The sequence below is a fragment of the Pinus tabuliformis genome, chromosome 1_2 (assembly GCF_031772625.1).
Source record: "Pinus tabuliformis cultivar Carrire ecotype Pingquan chromosome 1_2, CPIR1, whole genome shotgun sequence".
NCBI lineage: Eukaryota > Viridiplantae > Streptophyta > Pinopsida > Pinales > Pinaceae > Pinus > Pinus tabuliformis.
In genome coordinates this window covers 956,762,698-956,783,450 of record NC_142298.1, presented here as the reverse complement: position 1 = coordinate 956,783,450, position 20,753 = coordinate 956,762,698, and the positions used below count along the sequence as shown (strand labels likewise).

The 20,753-nt window shown below is 40.4% G+C and overlaps 1 protein-coding gene and 1 pseudogene across 2 annotated transcripts in view; one reads left to right on the top strand and one right to left on the bottom strand.

Annotated features, from left to right (window-relative positions):
• Window positions 1-20,753, bottom strand: part of LOC149209136 (importin subunit alpha-9-like) — a 279,111-nt gene that overhangs the window by 183,360 nt on the left and 74,998 nt on the right. The gene's annotated exons all lie outside the window — the stretch shown is intronic.
• On the top strand, window positions 18,674-20,189 carry LOC149209137 (malate dehydrogenase, glyoxysomal pseudogene; annotated as a pseudogene).

Below are 20,753 nucleotides of genomic sequence, written 5' to 3'. Positions count from 1 at the left end.
TTGCAATATCTCAAGATCCCACTGTCGGAATCTAGTGAAATTTGGAGCGCTTCTTGAGGACACACCAGCGCAATTGTGGACCAAAAATCAAAGTATTTGGATGGTTAGATAGTGAGATAATTGATGCCCTAGGTGACCTAGAGGACTAAACCAAGAGAAGAGGACAGGGGAGAAGGAAAATAGGTTTAAGGTGATCACCTTTGGGTGGACTAGTGCCTAATCGTTTGGGGAGATTGGAGTAAGGTAGAATTATGACTATGGACCTTCGAATTTTCTAGGTCAAAGAGGCCTCAAAGACAACTTCGCTTGGCACTAAGGCAACAACAAAAGCAGCTTCAAAGACTTTGTACTTCGTTTTGCAAGATAGATGGCTATCAAGATGAATTTCAATAATGATACATCCCTAGGAACATTCATTTAATATGTGAAAATTCCAAACTGGAATCTTATTGCAGCCACTGATATTATTTCTCCTAATTGTTAATTAGTTAACAATTTATCTACTACGGCAAATATCAAAATAATTACACTACAACCTTCACAAATAAATACTGCGGAAAAAATAATGCGCTCGAAACTGAGAAATGCTAGTACGCACACATAAAAATAACACAATTGTTTTTGGACAAAAGTCCTCGGAAAAACCCAACATGGGAAAACCGGTGCAGCAAATGAGGGTTTTATTATTATGCAACAAGGAGAAATTCTAAGTAAAACTGGATGCCGAAATCTGGCAATCTTACAGAGAAAAATATTCGCAAAAAATCTAGTGAGGAATTTCCTCACCCCACAGGCAATCCCCGACACAACTTGTGTTATTTTTAGGTATGTTCTATGCTTAGAGCAATTTATTTCAATTTTCACAGTTAACTCAATATCATTTCTAAATTAGCAATCACATCAGCATTAAAGTAAATAGCAGATAGAACATAAACATAGATCGCAGATGACAAGCCAAGACAAGAGGACACAAGATGTGGCGCTAGCCAGGAACAAACCCCAATGTGGGGAAACCCTTGATCAATTCTTCTTATATGTTCTTCAATAGTTCAATAGAGAGAGAGAGATAGTACATTTACAATAGAAGTCAACACTTTGACTTATCTAAATAAGAGCATAGATCATCTCTAAGAAGATGATACATGAGGTAGTTGAACTCTTGAACTCAGTTGAAGACGGATTGCTTCAACTAATTCTCCATCACCTTGCTATACCCATCATTGTGTTGCTCCTCATCATCATGCTACACCTCATTGTGCTGCACCATGCTGCACCCATCATTACTATGTTGCATCTCATCATGCTTCACTAGTCATGGTTGTACCCATCACTGTGCTCAATGTATATTGCAAAGTATCATCACGCTGCACCACTGTCATTAAGTTGCTCTTCATCACATGCTCCCATCACCAGGCTGCACTCGATCATTATGCAGCACTATACTAACATGTTGCATCAACTGTTGTAGCCAACCATAATGCTTCATCAATATTATCCACCATGTGACCTTGTTGTCCCATGCATCTTTGCAGCACTATGTAGCCCAATTGTCCCATGTATCTTTGCAGCACTATGTAGCCCAACTGTCCCATGTATCTTGCTGCACTAATCACCTCGTTGTCCCATGTATCATGGCTACACCAAGCTCCATTGCCTAGTTGTCCCATTTACTAGCATTGTTGTCCCTTCAACACTGTTGTTCCAAGTCTACCTTTACTGTTGCTTATATTGAGACTTCTTAGGGCATCTGGCAGCCCTTACACACCCATCTATCAGTCCACAAACAACGCTCAAGGACTGCAACATACCTCCCCTAGCACGTTGTTGTTCTGGGCATATTTGAGCCCTCAATTCACCTTACGCAAGTCCTCATTGTGATGTTATGGCTTGCGGCCTAGCACACAGTACTTATGTAGCTTGCGGCCTGCACCATACAAATATTAGTAGGGGTCTCCAGCTCGACCTACCCAGCAAGTAACCTCAGCCTCCTTCCGGCAGCTTGGTGCCTTGTTTTAGCCCTTAAAACAGTCCCTGATCTCCTCGCTGTCTTGGCCTCTTCTTGCTCTTGCTAGGACTGCGGCTAGGGCTTTCTAAGGCCTCCTTCAGCCTCCTTAATCTCCTCCACATCACGTTATCCAGAATTGTAGTGTTAGGACAGTGTAAGGGATTGTTGAACATCCCTCATTACCTTGGCCTCTTCTCGCTGCGACTTATCCTCCTTCAATGAGCTTTCTCCAAGGTATGCGTTGCACTAGGGCATCCTTAGGACTGCAGCAAGGGCATTCTCAGGACAGCGTTGGGGCAACTTTAGGTTAGCGTAGAGGTTCCTTCCATGGCTTTGTTGGCTTGTCATCTTTGCTGTGGCTAGGGCAGCCTCCTTTCCTCCAACGTCTAGGGCTTCTTCCTCCTAGATTTCTTTAACACTAAAACCTAAGACAAGTGGAGAGAAATCAAGTGAGAAGTGTATGTGAAATTACTCTCAAGTCATCTCCTTTTATACTAAAACGTTGAGCACATGTGGGGTTTATTTGATTATTGGCAGACCTTGAAGAATTGTCTTATAACACAAATAAATTCATAACTCCATGAATACTTATCGGAATCAGATGATCTTTAGATCAATCCTACACCTCTCGATGAGAGGGATCCAAGAAAAATATCAGTTTCCATAAATAAGATGACCCACATGGAGTTTGGCCCTAGTTGCCAATTTTAACAACTTGCCTTTAGAAACTCGGCCCTCTAACCCTCTGCATCAGCCTCTGCGTAGCCTGCTTGACGTCAATCCTCTGACTGGTCTCTGATGAAGTCGTTCTGCTCTCAGTTTGTTGGAAATATGCTTCTCTGGAACTTTGGGATGCCTCTGGAACTAAAAACGTCAATCCCTCTTAGCAATTCGACTTTGCCTCTAGAAGTTGTTGTGTTGCCTCAGCATGAGCCTCTCTGTGGCTCTTCTGCCTCTCTACAAATGCACTCGCTGGATTTGGAATGCCTCCTCCAACATCACTATCTCTGCCCCTCTCTCACTGCTCCGACCTCTAGCTCTCTCTCTGGCAACTGACTTCTACTACTTTAGAAATCGAACTGTTTAAGTGTTTTCTCCATCACCACATCGACCTCCTCTTATAATCCTCTGTTGGAGCACCAACGACCAATATTAAAACATAATCGATGGCTAGAATCATCTCTGGCTCGATCCGTGTGAGTTTCTAGATGATTCTCGCCTTGACTTAATTAATACCAATTAATTAACCATATTCCCTAAAAGTTTAGACTTAGGAAATATTTAAAAGTTGGTTAATAATCTAATTAAGTCATTTCTAGGATGAATTTCCATAAATGATTTATGGGTTTTGGAGATCTCATGTATTCTAGCCTCTCCACAGAATTTCGTGGCTAGAACACATTCGATGCTACAAAAACTAACACATTTTACATGGCCCATACATGAAGCATTTACTATCCAGAAACAAAATTTCCACAACTTCGCATAAGAGATGCAACAAATAAGCCCTAATATAGTGAAATCCCAGCAATGCTGTATGTAACAAAATTAGAAACAAAGAATAGCATTAAAATGCACTTACATGTATAAGAATATATCCAACCATCCAAAAAAACTTGCCATCAAGAAGCTCCAAGACATACGAAAATTATCCAAACATCAAAATTCATGCCATGCTCCAAAAATTTGTCCTCCAAGAAGGATAGCAAAAATCTCTAAAGAGACACAAATTCCAAATCCAAGTGATGATGCTAAAATGAATCCTCATCGCTTCTATTTATACACTTCTAATGAGTTCGATTTAGCTACTTGGGCCTACATTAGCCCCTAAAATAAAATAATATGCAAAACAACTAATCTTTTGGTGACAAGCCCACCAAACTAACTCATAAACAAAAGAATAAGCCTCTCAAGAGGTCGAATGATCAATAATACATGTCGTTGAGCCTTTCTAAGAAGCTTGATGAAGTCCATAAGTGCCACAATGATGAATAGGACTCCCAAAAGTAGTGGACAAGGGGTTGGCCACTTGTTCTCCAAATAATAAACATGTGGTGCGCCCAATGGGTGTGAGGGCGCACAAGTAACCTCATGGGTCTCCAAGTAGATCGAAGATGTTTGTAGACCATCTGTAAGGGCTTAGATGATGGTATAAGCGATGCCACATCAGCATACAAGTCCTGGGTCATCTACCAAGTGCATGGTACAATTGTGGGGTCAGCTAGGCATGGTGAACCAAGTGCATCTTCCTCGTCCAATAGGTGAATCTCGAGCAATCTATGAACATCTCTAGGGATCCATGGAGTGTTGTCTACTGTTGTTGAGGCCCGTGGCTCTCAACACACACGCTATATGTGCCAAAGTAGCCCTCTGGAGGTTTAGGACCCCATATAGGGAGACCAAACTCAAAATGGAAACCATTTGCAATCCTACATAAGATCCAATGCGTCCCCTAACCTTCTAGTATAACAAGTCATCAAAGGAAATTGAGTTAAAAAGCTTACAAACCATGGACAACAGGTGGGCACTTCATAATGGCATGCCCTTCCATAATGGGTTTTTGCATGTGCTAAGGTCTCCAAGCTCCAAATGGGGTTAACCCAGTGTCTTATTAGGTGGTTTCTACCTTTAAAGGCGATGGTATGTCCAAGGTACATCCTTCAAAGGGTGGTGGCCTGTGATAAAGAGATGAACAAAGTAGGGAGTGAAAGGGGCAGCCCTGGGCCACATGCTATAGTACAAGGTTAGCTAATAAAAGGGAAGCCAACACTTGGGTATATAATGTATAGGAGGGAGCAATCGTGGTGTATGAGGTGCCCCAGTCTTGATTTTTCCACCCTTCTTTATATGCATTTTGCCTTTTATGATTTTTCTTTAATTAACTGCTCAGGGCTCAAGGGATAAGAGCATGATGTGTATGGTATAGCAGTGGATAACCCCTTTAAGTTAGGGTGGTTCATTGCCTACTAGGGGTTGGGACAATGATGGGTTCGTGAATGATAAAGGAGGCTCATCTAGGGCTTATAGAAACCAAGGTGATGGCCATGATGACGGGGTAGAGCTCATGTATTAGCTTTTGCCCATGTGCTAAATGTGTTTGTCCTGGCCATCTTTTGCTCCTATCGAATGTGGCCAATTATGCTTTTACTTTTCTTTTCAGCTAAGGCAAGGGGAGGGGGAAGCCTAACCCTATGTGGACCCAATAGAGGAATGTGGACCCAGACGGGAGAAATGATGAATAGGGTTATAATGTGCAGAAGGGGAGTGTTATATGTGGATGAGGGAGTGGGACCACGCAACCAAAATCAGGGTTTCCCATGTAGTACCATCCCTAAAGCCCAAAGGTCAGTAAAAGAGATTCCACATGACTAGGGTCCAAGTTTAACATCAAAAAGAGGTCTAGGGGACAACAGCATAGACCTAGCCCACGCTTTCTGCCGAATCCCCCCATTAATCCATGCCCAAAAGTATCCATGATAAGCAAACTACAATACTCAATTACCAAATGACAAGGCATACCTTTAGGTTCGAGAGGCCCACATTGAAACATACGATCATGACAGATGGGTGAGGGACCACATGGTTGTTTCAGGTGGCGGAGAAATGGCACACCAAACTAGTTGGTGGCTACAAGGGGTTGTTGGTTGTCGGCTGAGGACCATCTTGGAGAAAAAATTTCTCCCAGGGATATCACCCACAAAATGGTGTGTAACAGTCCTAGAAGAGCAGTAACTATGAGCTCCTTTTCTAGGACAACTTCATCTATTGCTTGGAGTTCATCTCTGATTCTATATATCCTTATAAAGTAGGATGATACAGTGTCGTCTTTTGTCATCTTAATAGTACTTAATTCACTCTTGAGACTTGTTATTTGACCGACGTTCTTGATTGTGAATAACTTGGAAAGATTCTCTGTTAAAATTGGAAACTAGGGCCAAACTCCATGTGGGTCACCTTATTTATGGCAGCTGATATTTTTCTTGGATTCCTCTCATCGAGAGGTGTAGGATTGATCTAAAAGTCATCCGATTCCGACATGTATTCATGGAGATATGAATTTATTTTGTGTTATGTGACAATTCGTCAAGGTCAGCCAGCAACCAAATTACCCCCATCTATCCTCAACATTGCACTATAAATAGAGGTGGCTTGCAAGTCATTTTAGACACACCTCTTGTGATCTCTTCCTCTCCACTTGTTTGGGTTTTGGTGGAAGGAGAAGTCTCTAAGAGAATACGTTGTCCTTAGGAGAAGGTCTAACGCTGCCCTAGAGGAGATGCCCTAGCCCTCTAACGCAGTCATGGAGGAGAGACCTTATCACGGTCATAGGGACTCTAACGCAGTCATAGAGGAAAGGCTTTAATGCAGCTAGGAGAGGCTTTAACGCAAGTCTAGAAGAGACCCTATGACGCTATTCTAAAGTACCCTAAACGCAGGTAAGGAGAAGCCCTAATCTCAGCCCTAAAGGAGATCTAACTACAGCAAAGCTTTAGCCCTAATACAATGTCCTAGGCCGCAGTCATTGAGGGTTTGTATGTAGCAAGGGGAGGCCCTCAAAAGCCCTCATCCGCAGTCCAACAAGGAGTAATATGGCTGCAGAGAATGAAGGGTCAAGCTATGCCCTTGCCACAGAGAAAAGAGGAGTCTTACCACAGCAAAATGATGCCTAATCTGACCTCAAACTTGGACAGGGACAGCATCAAGCTTCAGGCAGATAAGGAAGGTCTGAAAATCAGTGTGAGCGGCTTGTATGACGTGGAGAAGAGTGTTGAAGGGTATGCATTGAAGTCTATCCAACAAGGCATGCTTAGATAGCATATGTTAGGGCTATGTTGACAATAAATGCAAGAGCATAATTGTTGTATGTTGTAGACCTTGATTTAGAAGCTATGTACAGTCACTTGGATGGAGCAAGGGGTGTGAGATCCTGAACTTGATGAAGGCTATGAACAGTGAATTCTGTGGAAGAGAAATCACTGTGTTGAAGACCTCAGTTGGAAACTCTAAGTACAGTTACCTTTGGAGCAACAAAGGGGACTATTAGAGAGCAGATTAATATAGGCCTATGTTTAGTGACCTTGGTGGAGCTTCGTCATTGATAGAAGGTAGATTGATGAGCTGATCGTGTAAGAGAATATGAAGGTGCAGACTTCCTTGTGAGCAGCAGAGGTTTATGCTGCTACAGGAAAACTGTGTGTTAGGCCGCAGGCCATAACACCACAGTCAATATTTCGTATGGGTATTTGAGGGCTCAGATCATTAGCATAATACATGGAGTTGTCATACTGCTGAAGCCATTAGAGGGTTGTATGATGCTGCTGCAATATGAGATGGACAGAGCTATTGTCATGGGTTGGTATTATTGCATTGAAGATTAGTCAGCTAGCAAGGTGCAGCATGGTGATGGAATCACCTTGGAGAATCAGTTGAAGAATGAGGACTGATAAGTATGCCTTCACCTGAGTTCAGAACTGCAGTCCTTGTCATCAGATCTACAACCTCATTGTGTCATCTTCATGGTGAAGATCTCTGATGTCTGATCTCTCATTTTGGCAAGTCAAAGTGTTGACTTCAAATGTATTTGTACTATCTCTCTCTGTTGAACTATTGAAGATCATAAGAAGATTTGATCAAGGGTTTCACCACATTAGGGTTTGTCCCTGGCTGGCGCCACATCTTGTGTCCTCTTGTCTTGGCTTGTTTTCTGCTATTTATGTTTATGTTCTATCTGCATTTTACTATCATGCTAAATCTAAGTTGCACGAAACGGGGAAACGCGGAAGCGAAACGAAACGGGGAAGCGAAACGAAACGCGACCTCCCCAAATTTTGGAAACGGGGAAACGCAAATATATATAATAATATATATATATATATATATATATATATATTAAAAATATTTAAAAATTATTATTATATATATGTGCAATCATAAAGCATGAATGATACATTTACTTACATAAACATTTAAACATTAAGATTAAATTTACATCACATTTACTACCTGGAAACCCTAAAAAAAATTAAAAACAAATTAAAAAAAAAAAAAAACAAATTAAAAAAAGAGTGTTTTTTTGGGGGAAACGTGGCACAGACAGCCTGGAAACGCGTTTCCGGCCGTACGGCCAAGTTTCCGTTTCGGGAAACGTGGCCGTACGGCCGGAAACGCGTTTCCAAGCCGTACGGTACGCGGAAACGCGTTTCCGTTTCGTTTCCGTACGGAAACGGACCCTGTACCTGCGTTTCCTGCAACTTAGTGCTAAATGTGATTGCTAATCTGGGATTGATATTGAGCTAATATGGAAAATTGAAGTTAATTTGCTCAAAGCATAGAACATACCAAAATTGAACAGTCTCATACATTTCTTTAGCAGAATTTATGTTGGATATGTATGGTATTAGGTTGTCCTTAACTCCATCCACTATTAGGTTCATAGCTAAGGTTTCAATTTCTCTAAACTTTGCTTTTTCTACTTCACTTGATTCATCTGTAGGTTTCTTGATTTTTCCTTGAACAAGATCCAAAACTTTGTTCTTCTCAAGAATGAGATCTATTCTCTTTTTCCAAACCCTGTAATTGGAGGAACCTTCTAGTTTGTTTTCTCCCTTCATTGATTTCAACATAGTTCTTGTAGATAGTAGGCTTCTCTCCATATATGATCTTTTTTCCTTAATAACCTTCCTTCGATTCCCATTTCCTCAATAGATCTTCAACCTTCCTTTTTCTTTCTTCTTCACCTTAGCTCTGATACCATGTTAGAAAATCGAAAAGGCTGCAAGATTTTCTTATGTTGATAAATACTTGTGATATTATTATGTTCTTATTAACTTCTTTATGTTCTTTCGTTATCTTCTTCTCATCAAGCAATCATCAAAGCAAAAACATGAAGATCAGGGACACCAGAAATAGGCACTCAACCAGTGCTAAAACCCCTATATAGGGGAAAACATAGTCGGAAACTCTTCCTTCAATAGATACAAAAATGAGATTGACAAAGATCTTAGACCAAAAGACCTTCCTCCCCCACCAAGTCAACCTTCCAAGATGATTTAGTAGTCTCTTCTTATCCAGCAGCTTCAACCCAGTGTTGAAAATATCAGTATCGGCAAAATATTGGCGAGGGTCTAGAAAACATCTTATTCGCAATATCGGCAAAAATATCGACAAATATTGGCAAGCATAAAAAACGCATAATATATTCATTTTTTTCAGATTTCTAAACATATAAAGCAATAACAACATGAACTAAACACACTGGCACATAAATATGAAGAAAGCACTGATATATGTGATGCCAAATAGAAATGATACATCAAACTCAAAAGCGATACCAAATCCTGTTGATCCCTGATAATTGTCCAATCAAGGACTCAAACAAAATAACATCACATATCCTGTTGATCCCTGATAATTGTCCAATCAAGGACTCAAACAAAATAAAATCACATATATAAAACTTTAAAAGTATTTCATCATCATGAGTTATAAACTTATATGTAGCAAAAGTTGCAAAACAAATAAAACTAGCAGCCATCTATCTGAGACCATTGGCCTCTCCCTAGCAGCTTTCTTTCTGTCTTGTTCAGCAATTGCTTCAAAAGCTTTTTGTATAACCTCCGCACTAGAAACCATACTAGGCATTACATCTGCGTCATGTGCAGGGAGTCTAGCCAGATGGTATTTCAATCGTGTAACCCCTCCTGACATCTTGGTCCCACACAATTTGCATGATATATATGCCCGATTTGCCCCACCAACAGCCTCCCTATACTCCCAAAATGGGTCCAAGGCTTTTGGCATATTTGACATTTGTAATGAACTAATTCAAACCTAGCGCAGAAAAAAAACAAAAAAATGGCATTAAACCCCCCAACACAAAAAATAATAAGTAATAACCACCTCATTTAAAAAAAATTACTATATTATTTGCATTTTGCAATGTGAATGAAAAATGGAAATAAGAGGGTGCATAAGAAAGTTGAAAAAAAAAAATGAAGCTTGCTGTCCAAATATGGAGAAAACCCTTGCATTGGCTCATGGGCATGAAAATCATAGCAAATGGAAAAAAAACAAAGAAACAAAATGTTGGTAGGCAAAGAGGCAAGCAAGCATAACCTTAAATCTATGAAAAAATCATTAACATAGGGGTTTTTAAGAACATAGTTGTTAATGGAAGACATGAAGTTTGTCTCAGTGTTCTTCAATCTTTGATCCACAAAAAAATCTTAGTTGGTGGTACTGGTGATAATCGTTGTTTGATCCTCAAACCCTCCTTGACAACCACCACAAAACTCTTCCCCTTCCTTCTCCAACACTCAGAAACAAAAATGAAGAAAAAAAACGATTTTCCCTTTTTCTAGCCGCGGCATAACACGCCCGGCGATATTTTCTGTCATCTCCGATATTTTCCAGAGCCAAAATATCACGATATTTCCAATATTCAGCGATATATTGCCAATATTATCATCACTGCTTCAACCCAGCAACAACCCAAAAATTTGACTTTCCAGCTACAAAATTTCGACCCCCAGCTACAAAATTTCGGCCTAGCTTCGGCACTATAGTTTTCGGCTCCTCCAGCAACTTCACACGTGCAGGAGAGAGAGAAATAATTTCGACTTCTTATGCTTGAGAGAGATCTCCTTCTTCTTCACTAGCCCTTTACTTTTCTTTCCTTGAAATTCACACTTTTCTGGCCCCAAAAGTTGTAGATCGAACTTGTGAGCGTAAGTGACAAATGAGGTCGAGTTGTTGCCTTTATATAAGAGATTTTGCCCCTCTGTTTAGGCCGACTTGTCCAGTTTTTGGCTGATTTGGTGGAGGAGGCCTAGAACACCTATTTTGCAATAAAATAAATTTCTATTTTGACAGATAAATTCGAATAAGGGTTCTTTACGTTATGACATGGACAAGTACACTTGACATAAACCCTAGAAGCCTGCAATGGAGACTCTGACCTATAAACAATTGATCCAAGCATGAAACCCATGCTTTAATAAGTTAATTTATTTAATAATAATTTTTATTTGTTTCCGTATTTTTCAAATATAATTATAAAGATTAATACTAGTTACATTCTTCAACATATAAGAGTAGGACAAAGGGGATGGAGAAGACACATCAAAGAGAGTGTTCCTTGGCAGATTGAGCTATCCAGTTGCAGAGGTCATGCAAGGAAGAAGAGTTCGAGCCAGAAGGGACGCAAAGACTGAGAGGGAGTAGAGACAGTGATTTTGGTGGAGTTTTCTAGTGCCGGAGAATCAGCAGCAAGAGGGCCAAGTTTTCCTCAGTGAGGTTGCGCAGGGACTGCGTAGGCAACTTCAGAGGACGGTTCGATTTAGCAAGAGGGAGGGTGGATTCAGTTGTTGGTGGCCGAGAAAAATTCTAGAAGGCCAAGCGAGTCATTCTCAAAGGCTGAGTTGGGTAGAATGACAACATCAGAGCAGTTCCAGAGGCAGTACAAATTGGCCTACGCAGAGACTTATGCAGGGCTGTTTGAGCAGCGAGTTTGAGTCAGTTTGAGCGAGTTGAGTGAGACAAAAATTGTCTCACTAATTTTTGCCCAGATTATTTTGTCGAGGATTGCTAGTTTGGGCATCCTGATATGGTACTCAGATTTCACGGCTACATAATAATAATAAAACCCTCATCTGTTGCACTGATTTTCCCACATTGGGTTTTTTTGGGGACTTTTGTCCAAAAATAACGGTGTCAATTTTATTATGTTGCTCTATTTTTTCAGTTCCAGTTTTAACTGCAGTGTTTTTATTTTTGGTGAAAATTGCAGTAGTGATTTTATTCGTTGTTTGTCGAAATAGCAAATAAACTACACATAATAATATTCAGTTAGAAGAATAATTTCAAGTAGTTACAATAGTGAAAATTTCACAGAGACTTATGATGTGAATGGAAATTCGTCCCTAGCTGAGAGGGAGTGTTGAAAATTGGGCAGCTTCGGGATGAATTTCCCTTGGAAAACCCCACTGCCCCAAAGGAAATCTAGTATACCCCAAGCAAAATTCAAATTTGGTCAAAAGAAGAATTGAATTTGCACAAAAGGATTATTATTTAATATGGTCCAAGAAAATATTATTATGAGTAATCTGAATTCAATTATTTCCCTCCAAAATTATATTTCAGCCCTCAAATAGAACAAGTCGGCTCATCCACAAGAGGTGACCTTTCGTATGATCATTCAACTATATATTGGCGCTAATCCTCCATCATTTTGGTGCAACATTTTCAGCCTCTCTGATGGATATTCAGTGATAGATCTCAATAATATTCTGTGGAGGCTTGGCAAATTTACTTCTGTGGAGGCTCGACATATTTACTTCTGTGCAAGCTCAGCATATTTACTTTTGTGGAGGCTTGGCATATTTACTCCTGTGGAGGCTCAGCATACTTATCTCCGCAGTGGCTCTCATCCTGTTAAGGCTCACGCTATATAATACAGTGGAGAGCATTTTGTTGAGGCTCGCATTCTTTGTATAGCAATGGTTCACTCTCATCTCAGTGGTGCATATATGAGGCTCGCACTAATCTTTAAGACTCGTATATGTATTATCTAAATCTCACTACTTTCACTATAGATTGTGTATTATCCCTATGACTTGTGGCTCGCATTCCATACAGGGATCATTTTATGGTTCGTGTTATGTATTATAGTGGTCCGCATACAGTGACCTGCATTTATCTTTGCAGTGGCATCGCTACTATCATTATACTCTGTGATATGTATTACTTTACAGTGACATAGCTATTGTGGTATCAATATATAGCTTAGTTTCGCATTGTATCTCTGCGGTTGGCTATATATTCCTATGGCTAGCAATTCGATGAAGGACAACAATCTATATTACATTGACTTGACTATAGACCCTTGACCTTGATGAATGACAGTTGACAAGATATGACATTAATCTATTATGACAGTGATCTATTATAATTTATGATAGTGATCTATGTGTTAGAGGCATGGCTGTAAATTGTGCAACAGTGCCTTCGAAGTGTAACAGTGTTTTGTATGACAATGTCATCTGATATGGTATATATATATATATATGTATACATTGAGCATGTTGGAAATCCTCATGAGTGTATGGATATGTATATGACATATGACAGGGATGTCTAACAGTGTTCTAATGATAGTGGAGATCTGATATAACAGTAACTTAAGATATGGCAGTGACCTAGTTTGACAGCATCCATAACCGTGACCCTGTTGCAGCGACTTTGTTACATAACAGTATAACTTGATATTACAGTGAAGTATGTCTTGATGTGACAACGTCATGACAGTGATTTGGTAGTAGTATGATAATGATGGAAGGCAATGATACGTCAGTGATCTTGTCAGTGTGCTTGATGCAGCGACTTGGCAGAAGCCCTTTAGTGTATATATCAGTGTTGGCACCTATTCTTGTGACTCTTGACAAAGATGATTCTTGATAGCATTTGATGTCATTTGACAGTTTTGATTTGTGACAGAGATATGGTAGCAGCTCTCATAAGATCAGATCGTTCAGTTCACAAACATAGTTGTGAACTGACGTGGGTTAGCCCTAGGAGGCCTCATGTGATTAACATATCTCAGAGTTGCGGGGGAGTGCTCCCCCCCCCCCTCGAACCCACTCCCAATCCGCGCTCCGGGCGGGAGCGGTTCGGGAGCGCACTGCCGATAAAAAAATTTGCGCTCCCTGCTAAAATCGGGAGCGTCACTCCCGGAGCGAAAATTACAGCTCAGGAGCAATCAGGGAGCGATCGCTCCCGAGCATTTACTTTTCGCTCCGGGAGCAATTCGAGTGACGCTGGGGGCGTTCCGCGCAAACGACCAAAAAAAATTAAAAAAAAAAAAAAAATTATGTTTTAAAATGACTTGGGGGCAAAAAAAATATCATTGTCACTTGAATGCGTTAAGTAGAAGCTGGAGAGCAAGAGCAAAGGAGCAAGGAGCAAGCGTCGAGGAGCAAGGAGCAAGCCTGCAAAGAGGTTAGTAACTTAGTAATTTAGTATTTTAAACCTTAGTTAGGTAGTAATTTAGTTTAGTTTAGTTAGTTTAATTTAGTTTAGTTTAGTTTATTAACTTTATTTAGTAAAAAAATCATGAATCTAAATTAAATTAATTAATCTAAATAAATTAAATTAATTTTCTCATTCATATTCCCATTCCCATTCCCATTAAATTTTGCAGATTCAAAAGCCTACAAATATCAAACATCATGGACCTGGCTATATTTCTTGGCATTTTCCTCTTCTTGGTCCCTTTTATGGTTATTATGGTGCTGGAGAGTAGGAAACGGAGCGGCAAAATGAAGAGGGGGATGAAGAAGCTGGAGAAAGTGGATTTGATGAAAACCCCGGTGAGGAGGAGTTGGAGGAGGGTGAACATGACTCTCAAAAAACTAAACAAGACCAAACCCCATTGTGGAAATATGTTAACAGGCCTGAAGCAGGGAGAGGGGGTGGAACCACTAAATTTCATTGCCCCCATTGCAACAATAATTACACAGGTTCATACACCCGTGCCAGAAAACACCTCTGCGGGAAAAGGCCATGGGATGGAGATAAACAAATAGGAATCAAAACTTGTCCAGCGGTGTCAACAGCGGATAGAGCCAAATACATAAGGGAAGAGGAGGAAGCCCAATACAAATCTAAAAAATCAAGGGGTTTCTTTGAACCAAGCTCACAATCACAAGCACAAAGAACTCCTTCAGCATCCTCCCAAGGCAGTGGATATGGAGGCACAGGGTCATCAGCTTTAAGGCGTAGAACCATATCAGATTTCCTTGATGAGGGGTGTAGGAATGATGTGGATTCAAAGGTTTACAGGTTTCTCTATGCATGTGGGATACCATTCAATGTTCTTCGCTCACCTTATTGGCACGAAATGGTTTTTGCCATAAATGATGCCCCTAAAGGATACAAGAGCCCTGGGTATGACAAGGCAAGAACCGTTGGACTTGATCATGAAAAAGAAAAAATATCACATTCTTTGAATAGAATGACAAGTTCTTGGACTGACCATGGGGTGTCCATTGTATCTGATGGATGTACAAATGTAAAAGGCAAGCCATTGATCAGTGTTCTTGCTGTGTCTATTAGTGGTGCCATCTTTCTAACTGCACATGATTACTCAGACAAGTTTAGGACTGCCATCAACATTGCAGAATCATTACTTGAAACAATTGGCCGTATTGGGCCATACAATGTCATCCAAGTCATCACTGATAATGCTCCTAATTGTAAGGCAACCGGAGCAATTATTGAGGATAGATACCCCAACATATTTTGGTCTGGATGTTTGGTTCACACATTGAACCTTCTGATGCATGATGTTGTCAAGAACAAAAATGCACAATACAAATGGATTGGTGATTTGTACAAGAAAGGCAAACAAATGATAAAATTTATTACAAATCATAGCAATACCCATGGCCTTTTCCGCAGTCAGTCGAGATTGGAGTTGTTGAAGATTGCAAAGACCAGATTTGATAGCTATTACCTCACCTTCAAGCGCCTTTTGAAGGTAAGAGAGTCATTGGCTAGCATGGTACCAAGTCCACATTGGCAGGTATTAAAGGAAAGGGCTACAAATGCAGTTGACAGGCGAGGTTTTGAACTGGTGGAGGAGGCCGCTCTTGATGGTCAGTTTTGGACAAGTGTGAGGCAAGTATTGGATTTCACCAAGCCCATTTATCACATGATTCGGTTTGCAGATACAGATAAACCAGTGATTGGCGAGGTGTATGAGCAGATGGATACCATGTTGGGGCAAATAAAAGATATTGTTCATAACAGAGATCCCGACTTGTACAAACTGATTCATGATTGTGTGTGTGAATGGTGGAATAAACTTAATCTTCCACTACATTGCTTGGCGTATATCCTTACACCAAAATACTACTCTACATCTTGGTTGGGCCAACCTGCAGCAGGGGGTGGGATTAAGACCAAACCCCATTTAGATGCAGAGGTAACTAGTGGATATTTGCAAGCATTAGAAAAGTTGATACCTGACAGGGAGGAATGTGCAGTTGTGCGCCTTGAAATAGGCAAATACTTCAGTGGCACTGGTTTGTTTGGTAACTTCCATGCAATGGAAGACAGAGACAGATTTGATTCTCTCACATGGTGGGAAACATATGGCGGCCAGGGACTTTTGCCAAAATTGGCAAAAAAAGTTCTATCACAGGTTGTAAATACTTCTTCTGCAGAGAGGTGTTGGAGCACCTACAGCTTCATACATAATGTGAAAAGAAACAGACTCAATGAAAACCGAGCAGAAAGCTTGGTTTATGTGCACTACAACTTGAGGTTGTTGAGTCATTACTGTGATCGGGCTTATGAGGATTCCACATATAAAATTTGGGACAATCGCCCAGAGGATGAAAATTTGGAGGATGGCACTATACATCTTGAAGAACTGGAAGAGGAACTTATAAGGGATGAAGATGAAGCAGCTACAACAGCCATGCCACCTCCACCATCCAGTAGCAGTGCTCGAGTTCCGAGTCTTGTTCCTTTGCTGTCGCCACCTCCATCTACACCCTCACGTGGAGGGCATGTGCCTTCTAGTTCTAGTCGTCGGTCTGTGTGGGAGACTCCTAGAAGACCACCACGACCTGCTTATACTCCTGGAGACTCTCGTGGCAAGGGCCACATGTAGATTTACAATTTACTTGTCTTTTCTAGTTTCTATTAGTTTTCATAACTGTTGAGTCTTGAGTCCTTGACTCTTGACTCTTGACTCTTTCATATCATAATGATATTTTTTGTAAACAATATATGACTGTGACAATGAAAATTTGAAGTTTGAAGTTGGCAATTATAACTCATTGGTAATGATTGTGAATTATGTATATGATGCTTCGTGAAAGACTAAAGTTGTTTCATTTCATTTCATTATTCATGTTTCATTTTATAAAATTTCATTTCATGTTAACAGTTAGAAGTTAGGACTTAGAAATATCTAAGATATTATTTCTTGTAATGGTTAAACTTAGCTTACAAGTACAACTTTGGTGATCAATGATGATAAATGTTATATATTGAATTTTCAATTTTGAAAGCTTGAAGTTGAAACTTTAAGATTGAATTTGATGAATCATGATTCACGAGACTCAATATGTTGCAGTTGTAATATGTATTTTACTAACTTGTCGACATGGTTGATGAAGATTATAACCTCTAGATGATTGATGTGATATGGTTCAATGATCAATCTATGTTTTTTTATGTTTTTTATATCTAATTCATCATTCTACATGTTTTTGTTGACATATATGTATCAAAAATTAATATATATATATTTTAAAAAATCGCTCCGGGATTCGCTCCCAAACCGGGAGCTTCTGAAAATGTCGCTCCCGCTCCCCGCTTTCGCTCCCACTCCCACGTAACATTGACGTATCTCATTATGAATGTAATTTGTATCTCATTTGAACAATTGTGAGTATCTAATAAAAGAAGAATCTGGTTGGATTTTCCCTCTTGTGGGGTTTTACCCTGGTCTCTGACCTAAATCCTAGTGTCCCTATTGTGTATGCTTTTCTTCTACTGTTCTTTATTGTTTTGTTACACTATTGATGTTATTGTTCTTTGTACATAATTGCTAATGATGTTATGATGTTATGGGGTGAACTGTGAATCCAATATGTAAATAATGAAAAAGGTTGTAAATGCAATTATCTAAAGCAAAGAACAATCTAGCCCTCAAAATTAACAAGTAGACCACCATCCAGATTTTCCAGTTATTTGGCCGCATCAGTGAGTTCGAGCCTTCTACCTTTGAGGAGGCAGTAAACCAGCAAGTTTGGAGAGATGCCATGGTGGAAGAGTATAGTTCCATCATGAGGAACGATGTTTGGGACATGGTGCCAAGGCCTGAGGGGAAGTTACTGTTTATTTCTCGATAGATCTATAAGATCAAGCATGCAGTTAAAGGCGGTGTTTTGAAATATAAAGCAAGGTTCGTGGCGAGAGGGTTCTTCCATAAGGAGGGAGTAGACTATGAGGAGACATTTGCTCTTGTCGCCAGATATGCATCTATTAGGGCAGTCATTTCTATTGCTTCAGAGATGGGGTGGAAGATACATCAGATGGATGTGAAGATTGCCTTCCTCAATCAGGTGATTGAGGAAGAGGAGTATATCAAAATTTAAAATTTCATTTATTTTAAAATTTTGAATCAAAATTAATCTTAAAAACAATATTCTCGTTGTCATTATAAAAATAATTCATTTTCGATTGTTAATAGAATTTTAAAATTTTCAAAATTAACTTTAGAATAGATCAATATTATAATATGTAATAAAATTTAAACTATAACATGTAATGATTTGTTCATAATTTTAATTTATATTTTTTCATGTTTTAAAAATAATATTATTATCACATTAATCTCTCAGCAAATTACATATTTTATTCTTGCTAAGAAATTAAACAAAATACACGTGAAAACAACTGTAAAATGTTGAGAAATCTAGGTCATCGATAGTCAGGTGATTTCTCTTCTATGAATAATTGCTTGTGAGTGCTTTCTACTTCTTTATATTAGGGTCTTCTTTACTTAAGTTATTTGTGTTCTTTTTCATCAAATAGCTACCAATGCATGAACATAAATAGACAAGAGATGATTTTTTGTCGAGAGAATCTCACGCCATGGATCACAGGACCAGAGATCGAATTTCTCGAATTGCTGCTCACCTCGTCCATCCAGGGCATTCACAGCTGCAGAATGAAGGAGTACTCGGGCGCATCGATTGCAGATCGAAAGGCAGGGCGTCTGGATTCAAGGTGGTTGTCCTCGGAGCCTCAGGCGGCATCAGACAACCCCTTTCCATGCTCATGAAAATGAATCCGTTGGTCTCAGTCCTTCACCTCTATGATGTCGTCAATACCCCCGGCGTCACTGCAGATATCAGCCATATGGACACCACCGCCGTTGTGCGTGGATTTGTGGGCAAAGAGCAGCTGGAAGCAGCGTTGGTGGGAATGGATCTAGTGATCATCCCTGCAGGAATTCCACGGAAACCCGGGATGACTAGGGACGATTTGTTCAATATTAATGCGGGAATCGTCCGCACCCTGTGCGTAGGGGTAGCCAAATGTTGTCCCAATGCAATTGTGAATATTATTAGCAATCCAGTCAATTCCACTGTGCCAACTGCAGCCGAGGTTTTCAAAAGAGCCGATGTCTATCTGCATGTTGCAGATCTGCTCCCTCTCACAATGGATTGGCACAAATACTGCAGATCCGGGCAGGATCCATCCGATCTGACCAATATTAGAAGACAACCAGAACCCAGGCAGCAGATCGGTGGAAATATGCATCAATCGAGCAGAGGGGATGCAGATCTTGACATGCAAATGGAAGTTCGACCCAATAAGAGGTTAGATCTGGAAGATTGCCTACAGCCAGAGCACATGGCAATCAGCAGCGACATCGGCTTAGGCAGATCAGGAACTCTGCCAAAACCCAGACTTCAGGTAACAACAACTCGTTTTCAGATTTTTATTAAAACCCCTGAAGGGAAATCCTGTATAGTATGGGTACATGCAGGAAGCACTATCATGCAGCTGAAACAGCAAATTTGGGCTTTGACCGGATATCCTGTTCAGATCCAACATTTGGTCAGTGGTAGGTGGTCTCTCCAGGACAGTAGAACTTTGGGAAGCTACGAGATTAGTCCAGAAAAAACCATTGTTTTAAACCTCAGGCTGAGAGGAGGAGCTCTGCCTCAGGGACAGCCAAGCTTCTCAGGAGGAGACAAGGGGAAAAAGACAGCATCTCAGCATCAACCCAAGGGAGGGTTCTCCTACAAGAACATTCTACAAGGTAACAGAGATTCAGGGTCCTCTCCAGATCAAGGCGGATATATATCCAGGCCATACATAGTAGATCAGCTAGGGCAAACTCCAGCCCTTAACCTTGATTCTACAGGGCTTGATGATTTCGTTAAGTCTTATGAAACGCAAGCTCTAATCTGTCGCTTCAACAGTTTTTGGCCAAAACCATCGGATCTATTTCACTGGATTTTCACCAGTTGGACCATGGAATGTGATATACATTTATGCTCCAAGGGGTTTTTCATAGTTAGATTTGCATCCAGGGAAGTCAGAGACACAATCATCAGTGCTGGACCTTGGTTCTGGGGAACGTCAGGGTTGTTCATGACTCCATGGTTTCCAGATTTTGATCCAAACAAAATGACTGTGTCCAAAGTGCCGGTCTGGGTCGGTCTATACAACCTTCCCCTTCACTTTTGGAGTGAACGAGTTTTGGAAGGAATTGGGAACAGCATAGGGAAATACATCAAAACAGATCTGGAGAGGATTGATGAAAGGGTCTACACTTTTGCACGCATTTGTGTGGAAGTAGATCTAAGTAAAGGGCTGCCAGACAACATAAGGCTGATCTACAAACAACAAAATTGGCTGCAAGCACTAGACTACGAAAACACAGCTTTCAGATGCAGGCAAACAGGGCACTTGCAAAGCACATGTCCAGAAGCCAAGAAAGCAAACAGTAAAAGAAAGCAGAAAGGGAAGCAGAGGAAAGGATGGCAATTTTCTCCCCATAACTCAGAAGACGAAGAATCAGAAGCAGAAGAGGAAGATACCCCCGCAGGGAATGCTGAGGTATCCCAAGAAATGGAGACACAGAAGGAAACTACATCAGACAACAAGGCTTTACAGCGTCATCCAAATCAGGCAGAGAAGGCAAACGAGGATCAGAGCA